The 13,636-nt window shown below is 55.5% G+C and overlaps 1 protein-coding gene across 5 annotated transcripts in view; it reads right to left on the bottom strand.

The window, feature by feature from the left end:
• Nucleotides 1-13,636, bottom strand: part of DLGAP4 (DLG associated protein 4) — a 182,847-nt gene extending 169,211 nt beyond the window's left edge. For all 5 annotated transcript variants that reach the window (XM_035344314.1, XM_035344315.1, XM_035344316.1 and 2 more), the window contains exon 1: nucleotides 13,611-13,636. The gene's annotated coding sequence lies outside the window, so the exon portion shown is untranslated. The remainder of the gene's footprint in view (nucleotides 1-13,610) is intronic.

The following is a 13,636-nucleotide window of genomic DNA, read 5'->3' as shown; positions in this document are numbered from 1 at the left end:
TGAGAGAAGGGCAGCCTGGTGCCAGGCTGGAGCCACCTGTGCTGTCCCTAGGAGGACACAGACCCTCCTGCCCTCCTGCTGCCAAGTCCCATAGGGGCACAGCAAGTGCGGCAGGCTGTTCCCGCCTTTCCTGGAGCTCCCCCCTTGTCTCCTTCTCCACAGGGCTGCAGGTTGCAGGGCAGTAGCAGCTCTGACTGGGGAAGGACTGCAAGAGGAAAGCCCAGCCTGGCCCCCTCTGCACTTTGCTGGGACACCCTGAGGGCTGTGGAGCAACACAGTCCCTGTGTGTGCAGCCAGGCCTGACTGCACCCCAAAGAGGACAATTCCATCCCCGAGGCCAAAGTCAGGGCTTGAGGCTGCACTCATGCACGTGTCTTGGGTGATACCCATCATGTGTGTGGAGACTTCTCTGAACACTTCCTCTAGACAGTGACTGGAGTCTACAGGTACCTTAAAGGAGGCTGTAGCGAGGTGGGGGTTGGTCTGTTCTCCCATGTGCCTGGTGACAGGACGAGGGGGAATGGGTTAAAGTTGCACCAGGGGAGGTTTAGGTTGGATATTAGGAAGAACTTCTTTACTGAACGGGTTGTTAGTCACTGGAATGGGCTGCCCAGAGAAGTGGTTGAGTCACCCTCCCTGGAGGTCTTAAAAAGACGTTTAGATGTAGAGCTTAGCGATATGGTTTAGTGGAGGACTTGTTAGTGTTAGGTCAGAGGTTGGACTAGGTGATCTTGGAGGTCTCTTCCAACCTAGATGATTCTGTGATTCTGTGATTCTGAGTCCAGACAAGGAGGGACAGTGGAAATGGTCTTGCCCCTACAGGAGCACTTGCTGTCCCTAGTCAGGGTCTTAGAGTCATTATTTCCTATGTAGATCCTTATGGGACTTGGTTCCTTTCTCCTGGGCTCCTTGCTCCAAGACAAATAGTACATCAAGTGAGTCTAGGACCATCTCAGGAGCTGCTCTACAGTTTTTTCCTTCCCAAAAGCCATCCAAAAGATGGTGCGCCCAACAGTGCTGACTCACACTCCCCAGCATCACACCCCTTCTAAAACCCAAACCACTGATAAGTACATAACCACCATCTCAACTGCCTCCAGAAGGGCTCCAAGCTGCATGCAAAGACTTGCCATAGGAGAGAGACAGACCTCAAAAGCATTACCCACACGCTCAAGGCACAAAGGCAGACATACTCCTCCCCTCCACCCCAGTATGACCCTGATGGGACTCGATCCAAGTCCCAGCTTGGTGGTGCCCCAGGAAGCTCTCCTACCCTGCATAGCCTGTCCCCTCCTCTGGCTGGTGGGAGACCATCTCTCTTCTGAGTGTGCAGCATCTGGGTGAGAGCCCCAACACCCACAGAGAGGCAGCTTCTCTGCAGAGATGAAGCTGGACAGTTTAAGGTATTACTAGACTGAGTAACAGTGGTATTCAGCTCTTCCAGCTCTCTGCCATGTTCCCTTGCAGGTGATGTCTTTGCCAGTCCTCGTCCTGCCATGTGGAAGCCTAGGGGAGAGCATGCCTCACCCCTGCTCTGCTCAGCAGTCTTTGGGTCTTATCCTTCTCATTGAAATCCAATAATCTCGGTTAGATTTTTTCCAGGGAAGGATGCACCACTCCATCAGACCATCTGGGCTCCATCCACCAGGAGGCCCTTGTCTTCTTTGCCAGCAGAGTTTCTTTTCTATGACGCTTCCAGTTACTGGTGGAGCAGGGTCTGGGTGGCCTGGATTAGACTTACTGACTCCTTCTCAGGCTTGGTCTTTCCCATCACTAAGGGGAACAGGAGAGTCACAGCCTTCTTCAGATACAGGGTAACACTCCTGAAATCCACAGGTTTGGATTTTCCTCCCTCCTTATTCTAACTCCTTTGAACTCCCCTGTATCTGCTGCTGAAGTGAAGGTGCCAGAAGACAGCGGGGTGCCCTGGGGAGCAGTGCCTTGGACAGGCCAGCCTGCCTTGCCTGGAGGAAAGGACAGAGCCACTCTACACAAACACATGAAGCTGACCAAAAAGCCATCCTCTCACATCTGCAGGAAGAGGGAAGACCAGGAATGGCAGTGGCAATGAAAAGGACATTCTTTTTCACAAAGGTGATGCACGCTGGGTCTCTGTGGGTTTTGTGCTGGGCCAGCAACTGCACTGAGCATCAGGGATGGATGGGGCCAGGGGCCCTCCTTAGTGGGCTTGCACACACCCACTGCCTGCATGCTGTGGAGCACTAGGACCCCCTTGACAGGTTTCCCAGGCTGGGTATCTGACCAGTTTGGCTCTGCAATCAAATATGTCTTTTCCCTCCAGCCCTGTCCATCCTGAGGGAAGTACAAGGCCAGACCACGCGCCATGGAAGCCACCAGCAGCACCCAGCCCCGCTCCCACCCCTTCTTTGCTGACTTAGTGGGACAGGGGAAATTCTGGTGTTTCCTATTGTCCGTTCTGCTCTGGGGCCCACTGAGGGTTGCTACAAGCCATGCTCAGACATGTCCTTGTGCCAGCACTGAGGCAGGAGGGCTCTGCTTGCACCTGGCTCACCCAAGGCACCCTGCCAGCACTGCACCTCCCAGGGCCAGAGGTGAGTGAGGGCCCCTCCTTGCACCAGCGTGGGGTTCCCTGAAGGCCACAATGTGCCGTGACTTCTTCTAATGGAAAAAAGTCCCATTATTCCCCTCATGGGGTCATTTCCTTGCCCAGGGGGGAAACATCAAAACAACTGCCCTTCTCACTCCTCTTTTCTCCCACTGTTTATGTCCTCCTGGACTTGGTGGTGACATGCACAGCAGCTGTGGTTGTGGCCCACATTGTCTGCTAGAGCTGCTGACAGTGGGACTGCTTCTCTCCCACCAGGCCTAAGCCCAGACAATAAACTGAGGCAAATGTTCTCTGGTGGGAAGGGGACAAAGCCCTGCTCAGGACAGTCAGTCACTGTTTCATGTAGCATGTCTGGAGAGAGAGAGACTGCTGTGATCCTCCCCAGTGCAGCTGAAACATCTCCATGGGGAGGCTGCAAAAGCTTGCAGGGATGAGCAGAGCCGGACCCTGTTTGCTCCTGACCAGGGTCCTGTCAGTCTCCATCCCAACTGTGCGCCTGCACCCCAGAGGGGGTGGAATGGGATGGGCAGTGCTGCGGCAGTCGGTGCACAGCTTGTCTTCTGTGCATGGGGGTTACTCAGTTGTCCCGCCAGAGTGACCCAGGAGCCATGGTTGACCTGCTAGAGAAGCAGGCAGTGATGCTGTGTGGAGACTGCTTCTGAGTGAGAGAGTTAATAAATCTGTCCTCAGACAGGAGACCAGGCCTGACTCCTGTGGAGAGCAGCCTGAAGAGCTGAGCACCTCATCTGATGTATGTAAACAACCCTTTACACCCTTCTAAGACAGGGAGGTTAAAGCAGCTTTACTTCTCCAGTGTCAACCAGTAGACCAGGATAAACATGTATTTGTGGAAACAGGATTCAAAACCCTTTTCTCTGTCTGAAAGTTGCCTGGGTTTGTAGAGACTTGGGCTGTTCCTGAGGCAGACTGTGGCAGAGGTAACACAAGGGATGCTCCTAGATCAAGCTCCATGAGGAGCACTCACAGATCCCAATCAGACTCAGACAGGAGCACATGCTACCAGGAGTCTGCACTTCTGGAGCTACTCCAGAATGGCTGCATGCATATTTTCAGGGACGTGGAACTCCAGAGGCAAAGCAGATGCTGTTTGGGATGTGACATAATGTCATACATAACCCTTCCTAGTTCACCCACAGGGGTTTGGATAAGCCTGTGTAGAGTCTCTGGTGCTGATCTGTGCTCAGCTCCAGCCAGCATCACCTCATCAGCCTCTCTCGTAAGTCAGCAGAGTCTACCAAAGCTGCCAAGTCCCAAAGCAAAGGAGAGAGGACATGGTTGCCTAGATCCACGACTTCTTGGAGTTAACACAGGGAGCAAACTGACTGGGACTTGTTGCCTGGAAGTGGCTCACCTTCACTGGGGCAAGCAGGCGCCGAAGTAGGGCTGCCTGGCTCCCCTGGGCCATGGTGGCACAGAGACTTCCTCAGCGTGCTGCACAGAACAGGGTATATCGGCTAATTTTATCAGCTCTGTCCCACAAAGAGGATCTGAGAGACAGGGTGCCCTATTTACATGGCCTCTGGCAGCTGCAATGCTCGTGCCAGCCTGTCCCTAACCCAGGTGCCATGGTGGCCCTGCATCCTTTGGGATGATACATCTGGAGGAGGGGAGTAACTGCTCCCCACCACCCACATCTCCATGTCCAGGAGGCAGTGAGGCACAACCTAATCCCCAGTCCAGACATCTACTGGCTGTTGTGGAGGGAGGAAGATGGTTGCATGGGACTAGGTCAGCAACTCATCACGCAGCCTTGCCCCATCCCACCCTCCAGCCCAGGACTGGGAGCAATCTCACATTGACACAGAGGTCCAAGCATCAGGTACTCAGGGAAAGAGTCCTGGGCAGTCCTGCAGTGTGAATGCACAAGGAAGATGGTGCTCATAGCCTGAGCAGATGCATCCTCACCTTGCACATGGTGCCAGTAGCCACATGTTCATTTCCACCTCTGAGCCTCACCAGGTCAGGCTGTGGCAGCCCTCTCCCCGCCCAGCACTTGTTATCCCTCTCAGCTCAGAATCTGCTCCATGAAGTCTTGTCACCTGCAGCCCCAGCTTGGGCCAGGATGGGTTGTAGTGAATGGCTCATGCCAAGAGCCTGGCTGAAGCCATCAGGAGGTACCAGACATCTCAGGATAGGGGTGACAGCATCAAGTCTTGGCCATGAGCATGGGCCGGGGAGGCAAATACCTCCCTGTCCTTAACAGAAGAAGCTGAAGAAACACACTGGCTCCTAGGGTTATTCTCACCCTTTGAAGGTGCCAGGCAACAGGACCTGGCAGGAGCCAAAGGTGCTCAGGGCTGGCACTGGAGCAGTGCATGCAGGCAAGGGGGTCCCAACAGGTTTGTGGATCCCATCCATCACCAGCCACCCTCTTCTCATTAGGGACCTCTGGATGCTCCAGATAGTCAGAAACCTGCTGAAATAGTGCTGGAGGTTTGGCCACTCTGTGGATGCTGGCAGGATGTTCAGCCTTCCCAGGAGCTGGCCTTGGGGGGCTCCCCTCATGGCCCTGTGCACTCCACTCCAGCCATGGCTTTGGGGACCTCTTCTGTTGGGCTGCCAGTTGCATGTGCAATGCATGGCACAGCCCTGCACTGCGCTGTGGTGGGGCAGACAGGAGAGGGCTCCCTGCTAACTTCAGCCCAGGGCAGCCCGAGGACTGGGGTGTGGCTGGAGGTTGCCTGGACCCTGCCACCAGGCTGATGGAGGGGCTGTGGGCCGAGAGCAGCTGGGGTAGCACTCCTCACCTGACGTTATTTTGGTTGCTAGGTGATTAAATCATCCATCTGCTTATGACAGCACGGGAGAGCAGTGAGTCAATCCCCTTCGTGCAAGACAACAAAAGGTTTTTCAGCTCCAGCCCACCTCCAGCCTGTCTCCAGGCCCTGTCCCTTCCTGCAGGACCCTTGGATGAAGCCCATGCTTGGGCATGTGCAAGAGGAGTAGGCTTGTGCACAGCACCCTAGGGCAGGGCAGCTGCCAAGGAAGGCCAGCTGTGGACAGGGCTGTGGATGTCTTCAATTGTGCTTCTGGTGAGCAGGACCTTCTTGGCGTCCTGAAGAGCATGGCTGGATGGTGGAAGGAGGGTTTTCCTTAATCGTGACTAGAGGTATTGGATCAGCCCCAGCAGAAGCAAAGGGAGGTGTGCTGCTAGCTCACCAGGCGGCCCAGCCCCTGGCAGCCCACCCCAGAACCTTCCCCTTCCACAGGCTCAGCACTGTCACCACAGGGACGTCACTGACGTTTCACTTGTGGGATGGCTGCGACTGCCTGCGCTGGGAGCAGAGCCCAGGGAAAGCCAGCAGGCTGCTTGGTGAGAATGCAGAAGAAAGGCAACAGTTTGGGGAGAAAATAACATTTCCATAAAGTGTTTGAAGTCTTTTGGAGGAGGAAAGTGGGACGGAAGAGAAAGAAGAGCCACTGTGAGTGTATATGAGAGTGACAACAAGAGCCTCCCTCCCCACTGAGAAGAAACCATCTCTGTTTCTCAGGTTTTGGAGAGTGTTGAGACATGGTGAAGTAAACATTTTGCCCACAAAATGTGCATTGAAAGTCATTTTCATTAAGAAAGCTCTGAACCACATACAGCTGCTGCACAGACCCCTCTGCTGCCAACAAGCACATCCTAGGCTGCAGCACCAGCTGTTGGGTGAGAGGGTCTGGAGGCTGCTGCACACCGCCACAGAGCCCACTGGATCCAAAGCCCACCAAGACTGGTGGAAAGACCCCTGTGAGATGCAGGGGCCTTTGCAGGAGCTTCCATGGCCACACAGAGCTTTGCAGTGGGGATGGAGCTGGGAGGGCATCCCAGGGGCTGTACACCCCAGGACAACCCTGATGGAGAAGCCCTGAAGCAGTGTGGGGAGCTCTGCACTCCACAGGGATGGTACAAAACCACAGTGGAGCAGCTGGGAGCTGCCTATCACTGACTCATTTACCTCCTGCAACTTCAGGTGAGAAGCACAAAGCACTCCCTGCCTGCCACCTCCCTCCAGCCCTGCACAGGCAGTGCCAGGTTTGGCCAGCACTGGGCAACCACAGTGGCACCCCAAGCCAGCACCCAGCACCCCAAAGCCTAGATCCTGATGGGAGCTGGGTTGGTGGCTGCCCCACTGCTGTCCCCAGTGCAGCCTGTCTTCCCAGGTCCCAAGCAGCTACTTCTTAGTGCAAAGAGACTAATTAATGAAGTGGAAAAGGAGGAGGAGGAGCAAGCTGAATGGGTCTGTCCTAGGGGACAACACAGCAAGAAGGAGGAGGAGAGCACTCAGCGCTTGATCTCAGGATATACAGCCAATGGAAGGAGAGGAACAACCATCCAGAAAATAACTGGGGAGGAAAGGATGAGGGGCCCAGCTGGCCACTAGCAAAGGTGCAAGCAAAGGTGGAGGTAAAAGATCGGTGGGCAGGAGGAGGGCAGGGAAGAGAGGCAGCCTCCAGAGCCACACAGCCACCTCCAGTGCCTCATCCACAGCAACCTCAACCGAAAGGCAGTTTGCTGAGCTAGGAGGCAGAGGGAGGCCTGCAGAGCCCCAGGTGCTTCTTCCAGGAGGTGCCTACTGCATCACAGGAGCAGCCTTCTCAAGGTTGCCTGCTCCATCTGTGCTCCCTGCCCTTGCCCTTGGCTCTCTCCTTCCCACAGGCACCAGCACTTCACCAGGTCCCCAGTGCTCTGGCTTGGCATGGCTGCAGCTCGCCAGCAGCATTGCTGGGGGAGGGAGGAGGACAGGCTGGGCTGTGTGGGAAGGACATTTTTCTTCAGCGCATTGGTTCTCAGTTTCCAATCTGTCTCTGCAAGGGCCTGTCTGCTGTGCTGTCAGCGGCACTGCGGGGTGGCCATGGCCAGTGGGCCCAGTGCTTGGCAGCTGCAAGCCACCAGCCCCATATCCCCAGGAGAGGTGGTTGCCTGTGTCACATGTGGGTAGCATCAGACACCACCAGGGACTGGGAGCAATGGGTTAGAGAGGTTTCTGTCCCCAGCTTATAGCTGGAGAGATCAGGATCTCAAGAAGAAGGGTTTCATGGCCACCAGCTACACGAGAGCTGCTCCTCCCAGTGTCCCAAGCAGCAACCATTTCCAAGCCTCAGGGAGCCCCAGTGTCTAAAAGCCTCCCATTCCCACATCATGCAGCTCCCCATGGCTCAGAGCCCACAACCTCAAGGCAGTCACGGCCACCTCTGCTCCTGTGCTGCTGCACATCATGTGCTGGGCTGCTGTCTCCTCAGCATGCTGCCTTCAGGGCTCAAACCCCACAGACAGACCTTTCTGACCCTCTGGGACCAGGACAACCAAGTAAAGACGCCAATGCCTGGCCAGACCCAGAGAATGGCTGAAGAGCTCAGGTGCCCTATTCCTGCCCAGCCATCCCTTGGTGGGGAATATGTGCCTGGGCTGCCTGTCTCGAGACTTCACGAAGGCCAGTGTGGCAAACAAGGTGCTGAATAGCCCCCAAGGCACAGGACTAGCCATCCCCTCTTAGCTGCTCCATCTCAAAAGGATTAATCAGACGAAGGAAATGGTGAGAGAGCATCAACTGCAGTGAAGAAACTGTGCCATTAAAATCCTCTCTCCTATGACACACACTGAGCCTATTTCAGTAATAGTTTGGCAGGGGAATAACATTATGGAGCCTATAAATATCTCATGGGGTGCTGCTCTGCTGATGGAGCAGCAGGACATGGCCCTTGCCCCCCATGGTGCCAGTCCCAGCAGCCTCACGGGGAAGGCCCAGCCATCAGCAGAGCTGGCAGCTGCCTGGCCCTTCCTCGAGGGTAGGGGACCCAGGACACAAGGACAGAAGGATGCCTTATGGACGGGCTGTCCTGGGGCAGCTGGAACATCCCACTGGCTGGGCGACAGCTGTGGCTGGCAGGGATGTGACATGGTCTGTACAGGCCCTGGAGATGCTGGAGGGGATGGAGAAGAAGATGGTGGAAAGCATTAGCACCCAAAGGATGTTTCCAAAGAAAACAGTGAGGCTCCCTGTCTCTGCAGCTGAGGACTTCAGACTGACTTGGACCAGCCCGATACACACAGCCAGCCCTTCCCTGTGCTCCCCGGGAGTGGAGGGGCTTCTCACACAAGAGCAGCTGAAGTTCCTCAGGCACAAGCAGGTCCCCTGAAATATCCAGTGACATTTGTCACATGTTTTTTGCAGTGCACATGGCACAGAGGGAAGCTGCTCCCTGCAAAGCCCTGGGCATCATCAGGGCCATCCTGGACACCAAACGTGACAATTCAATAACCCACCTCCAGTGTCTACTCCTCTACCAAGGCCCTGAGATGATGTGGATGAAGAAAATACCCTGCCATGTCTGAGGGGGATGACAAATGGAGAGGAAGAGGGTGGGACAGTGTCCAGGCATCCCGGCCATGCCAGCCAGCCGTAGTGCTGCACAGTGAGGGGAATAGCTGGACTGCTGCTCTGTCATACATTTATCACCTTGCAAGGAAAATTATGTGGGTGGCCCCTGTCCTGCCAGGGCACATTGCGACAAATGGCTGAGGGTTTTGAATATTACGCATCATATAATATATAATATTATGAATATATATGTGTCATATAATATTATGAATATTATGTAAAGGAACTTCCATTACATTTGTCATTGGTCTCATACTGCTCCCACTTCAATGCAGGGTTAAGCCAGTGCTGAGTACATACATCTGCCTTGTACATATTTTATGCACACACTGGCTGCTAGCTACCTTCCTTGCCCACAGGGTAGATCTCTGCCCACCTGCAAGTGTCAACACCATTCTTCAAAGCTCCTGGATCCCTCCCAGCAGAGCTCTCCAGCTACTCAGTGACTTATCTATAGGCAGCACTGGAGAAGAAAGGGGGTACCAAACCCGAATGCAGCTGATGGGGACCTGAGGGAGCAGGGTCCCTCCATGTGAGAGTTGCCCAAGGAATGTGAAGAAGGGTCCATGCCCTGCCAGAGAATGCAGGAGCCAGATGCAGGGGACATGCCTAAATGATCCTGCAGCCATCAGAGTGTAGGTTTGTGGCTGCTTGTCACACATCCCCTCTGTCCTTAGAGGACATAAAGTTTCAGGAACCATGGAGATTGCCACAGCAGCTCTGGAAGTTGAAATGTGCTTCCTTCAAGCTGCTGGAAAGAGCTGCAGTGAGCCAGGCCTCATTCAGAGAAAGCTCTCAAGAAAGAAAATTTTCCTGACAGCCCATGATCTAAGCCCACCAGACAGCCATTAGAGCCAGGAAGGGACGACATCCATGAGAGCTTGAGTAAAAGCAGAGCAGGCATGTTAGAGTCCAGCCTTGTGGGAACTTTCCCTGCATAATGCCTTTACAAGCAAGAGATGCCCTTTTTCTTGAGCACACAAAACCGTAATGCAAATTCACACAAGGAGTCCACTGACAACTGCTAGCAGTTGCAAGGTTCTTGTCAGAGACGGTATCCACAGAGGAACCTAGCTAAGCTCCCAAACAAGACATGGAAAGCAGTTATGAAATGTGAAATGCGGATACATTCTACAAAGCATAACCATATTTATGCCAGAGACAGTGGAACACACCATCAAGTACAAGCTGAGATTGGTAAAAATCTTCACTGTCACGTAACCAAATTCCAGCAGCACAAAGCACCTTGAACAGACGCTTGTGCTGAGGACTTCCCTCACACCCCCAGCCCAGCCCTAAGCAGAAGAACTGAATCTTCATGTTCATCAATTCTGCACAAATCTAAAATACCCTCCAAAATTAAGAATAATCAAGCTGACTCCCTGATCAAAATAACTCCTTATGATCCTCCCAGCATCCTCCGGCTGCAGCCCGTGGTCTGCCTGCAGCCCCTTTGCTTTCGGTAGAGATGGCTGAGACTCACCTCCTCCAAGCCAGCCTCCCATGGGCAGGGCAGGTGAATGCTTGGCCTGGCCCAGTCTGACTCAGCACTCCTTACCCATGTCCAGGGGGCCAAAAAGGCTGCCCAGGGTGGCAGAGCCTGAGCCAGGGACTGGCGGAGCTGGCCAGCAGGGGCACACCTGTCAGCTGCAGCTTCAGCCCCTGGCGGGACGGACACAGGCTGGAAGGCGGTCAGAAAAGCAACCATGCTGAGCTCAGAACTCATAATCAGCACCTTGAATTGTGGCCAAAAGCAAATCAGAAGTCAGCACAGCTTCTGGCAAACAGGTGCTGCCTCGCCTGTGGCTTATGCCACTAAGCACAAGCTGATGACTTTGGCCCAAGACATGGCCAGCAAAACCAGGGACGAGGGCACCTACAGGCACCGTGGTCCTCCCAGGTCCTCCTCACATGCTGCTCCCCTCCTCTGCGGATGGCAAAGGGATGTTGCAGGCACCAAGGAAAGCAGGCTGCCATCTGGGTACAGGACTATTCATCTCTGACGACTGCAGCATCAGCTCAGTGCTTGGGTGAAGGCTGATTGTGGACAGATTAGAGGGGAAACAGTGTGTTCATTTCTGTCCATGCTGTGCTGCTATTACCCAGTCTGAAAATAAAGCCTCATTTTTCATGCAAAGATGCACAATGGTTAACATGAGAAAAGCTTGCCTGGGAGGCATGCAGGTATCAAATCAATTTCAAAACAGGTCTCCAATTACTATTGATGTTTATTCGATTTACATTTTTTCTGTCTTGCCAGATGTTTATGCTCCAAGGGTGAAATTCAGCCCAGTGCCATTTGATTGGCATGAGGGTGTAAGAAGGCACGAAGGTCTCCTGCTGCATAGTGGCACGTTTCCCTTGAACTGCTCTATTCCTTCACCACTTAAGCTGTACTGGTACGTCATGTACACAAAGAGGAGTGAGGGAGCTGAGCTTCTGTGGAGATCAGACCTGGGTTTGCACACACCAGCTGCCAAGCCCCAGGTTGTTAAAGCCCCATATTCCTGCTGGTGCGAGAAGCAGCCCCAGGTCTCAGGAGCGGGAGTGGTGGCTCAGACCAAGCATTAGCTTCCTGCAGGAAGCCTCTGGGCTAGCTCTGACTTGTGCTTGGAGAAGCAGCAGTCGGAGGTGGATTTGCAAGCCTTTGAGAGTCCATTTTGCAGGAGGTACTGCAAGATGTCCAGGTCCTGTGGGCTGCCAGCCCCCCGCCACATCTGTGCACAGGACAGCCAGCACCAACCTGACGCCACGATGGTGGCACGGTGGTGGGAAGATCACCAAGGCGCAGCTTCTGAAAGGCACTTCAGTGCCAAACTCTGATCAAAATGATGGCAACAAGGCTCTAAACCCTGCTTCTGCCTGGGCCTCATCCTGGACTGGTGTTTCCTAACTGCGTCATGGCAAAGGCCCACATGGGAGATTGTTCTCTCTCCTGGAGGGGCACAAGCATGTTGTCTGCCCCCCAAAAACCTAATACAAATGTAACAACCCTGCCACTGCTGCAGTGCTTATCCATGCCATTGCTAGTGTTAGAGATGCACAGAGGGGGCCTGCTTGCTGCTGCATCCATGTGGGAACAGAGAGCATGGCCCTGCCCAGCCCCACTGCTTGCTGCCAGCAGGTTTCATTTCCCTGCAGCCCCGCCAGGTCAGTTTTGTCCAGCACACAGCAGGAGTGCCTTTACCAGTGCAGGCAAAACCTAATGGGCAGCAGAGGGTGAGGTGCAGGCTGGCCACCCTACCCGTCCACACGCCAGGAAAAGGAGGGGGGCCACCAGGGAAGGGAGGGCTGAGCTCCGACTTCCCTCTCCTGGGGCACCTGCAACCCATGCCAGCAGCCCCCCAGGGAGGTGGCAGCTGGTTGGAGGAGCCCCCAGCCCCTCTCACTTTGAGGAGCCCTGAGACAGCCTGGGGCTAGGGGTTCATCTCTGACACCATCCCCAGCCCACAGGGGAAGTGGACAGCCCTGCACATGGGTACTCACAGACTGTGCTCACCCCCCTGCCTTCCCCACATGTACCTGCTCTCTCCATCATGCTTGTGTGCTGCCCAGAACCCAGCCATAGCCCCTGACACACACACACACCAATACACATATACACCCTGCAGCACACACACACACACACACCAACACACACATCACTACCAGCACACACACATGCACACCAGGAGAGCAGTGCACAAGCATGCACTAGCACGCACACATATGCACATACATGCTCGGGCTGGGGCTGCTCCCACACACAGGCTCAGTGCTGTTTGCATGCATGCAGAAACAAGGACATGCTCAGCTCTGCATCTCACACACAGGCTTGTTGTGGAGCTCACACCCCAGCACAAACACGAACACCGGCTCCGCAGTGGCTCACAAACGCATGCACACAGACACAAACACAGCCTGGGGTTCTCACACACGCAAGAGCAGTTTAGCCCAGGGACACAGCGACAGGCCACGCTTTGCTGTGGCTCTTGCACACCCCTGTGCAGTCATGGAGCCCTGACACGCTGCACCCAGCACCTGCACGCCTCGGCCTCCCCACTGCCCTGTGCTCACCCTGCGCACCGACACCCCGGGGTGGGAGGGACCACGCCCCCCGGGGGGAGCGGGATCACACATACACAGAGAACGGCTGCTCCACACACACGTAACTCCTTGTTTGCCTGGCCCTGCACCATCCTGCACTGCTCAGAACCATTCAGTCTGGCCCCTGCACCTTCCAGCCTTGCCCCAGTACTGTCCAGTCCGGCCCCAGCACCACTCAGCCATGTCCAAGCATCATCCAGCCCGGCCGCAGCACGATCCAGCCCGGCCGCAGCACCATCCAGCCTAGCCCCAGCATCACCCAGCCCCGTGCCCGCCCCATCCAGTCTCGTGCCCGCATCGTCCAGCCTGGCCCCAGCACCATTCCGGCCCCAGCGCCGGCCAGCCCCATGCCCGCCCCGTCTAGCCCTTCTGGGGCCCGGCTTCACCCCGCACCCTAGGGCTCCGCACCCCGCCCCGTCGGGCCAGCCCCAGCCCCCGACCGGCCGCCAGGCTCCCGGCCGCGCCGGCCCCTGCCCGCAACCGCAGCCGCAGCCGCACCCGCCCCGTCGGGCGGCCCCGCCGCATCCCCGCCGCCCCGGCTGCCCGCTCACCTCGATCCGCAGCGCCGGGACGCGGC

This window comes from Oxyura jamaicensis, chromosome 20 (assembly GCF_011077185.1).
Source record: "Oxyura jamaicensis isolate SHBP4307 breed ruddy duck chromosome 20, BPBGC_Ojam_1.0, whole genome shotgun sequence".
Taxonomy (NCBI): Eukaryota; Metazoa; Chordata; class Aves; order Anseriformes; family Anatidae; genus Oxyura; species Oxyura jamaicensis.
This window is presented reverse-complemented; position numbering and strand designations above follow the sequence as displayed.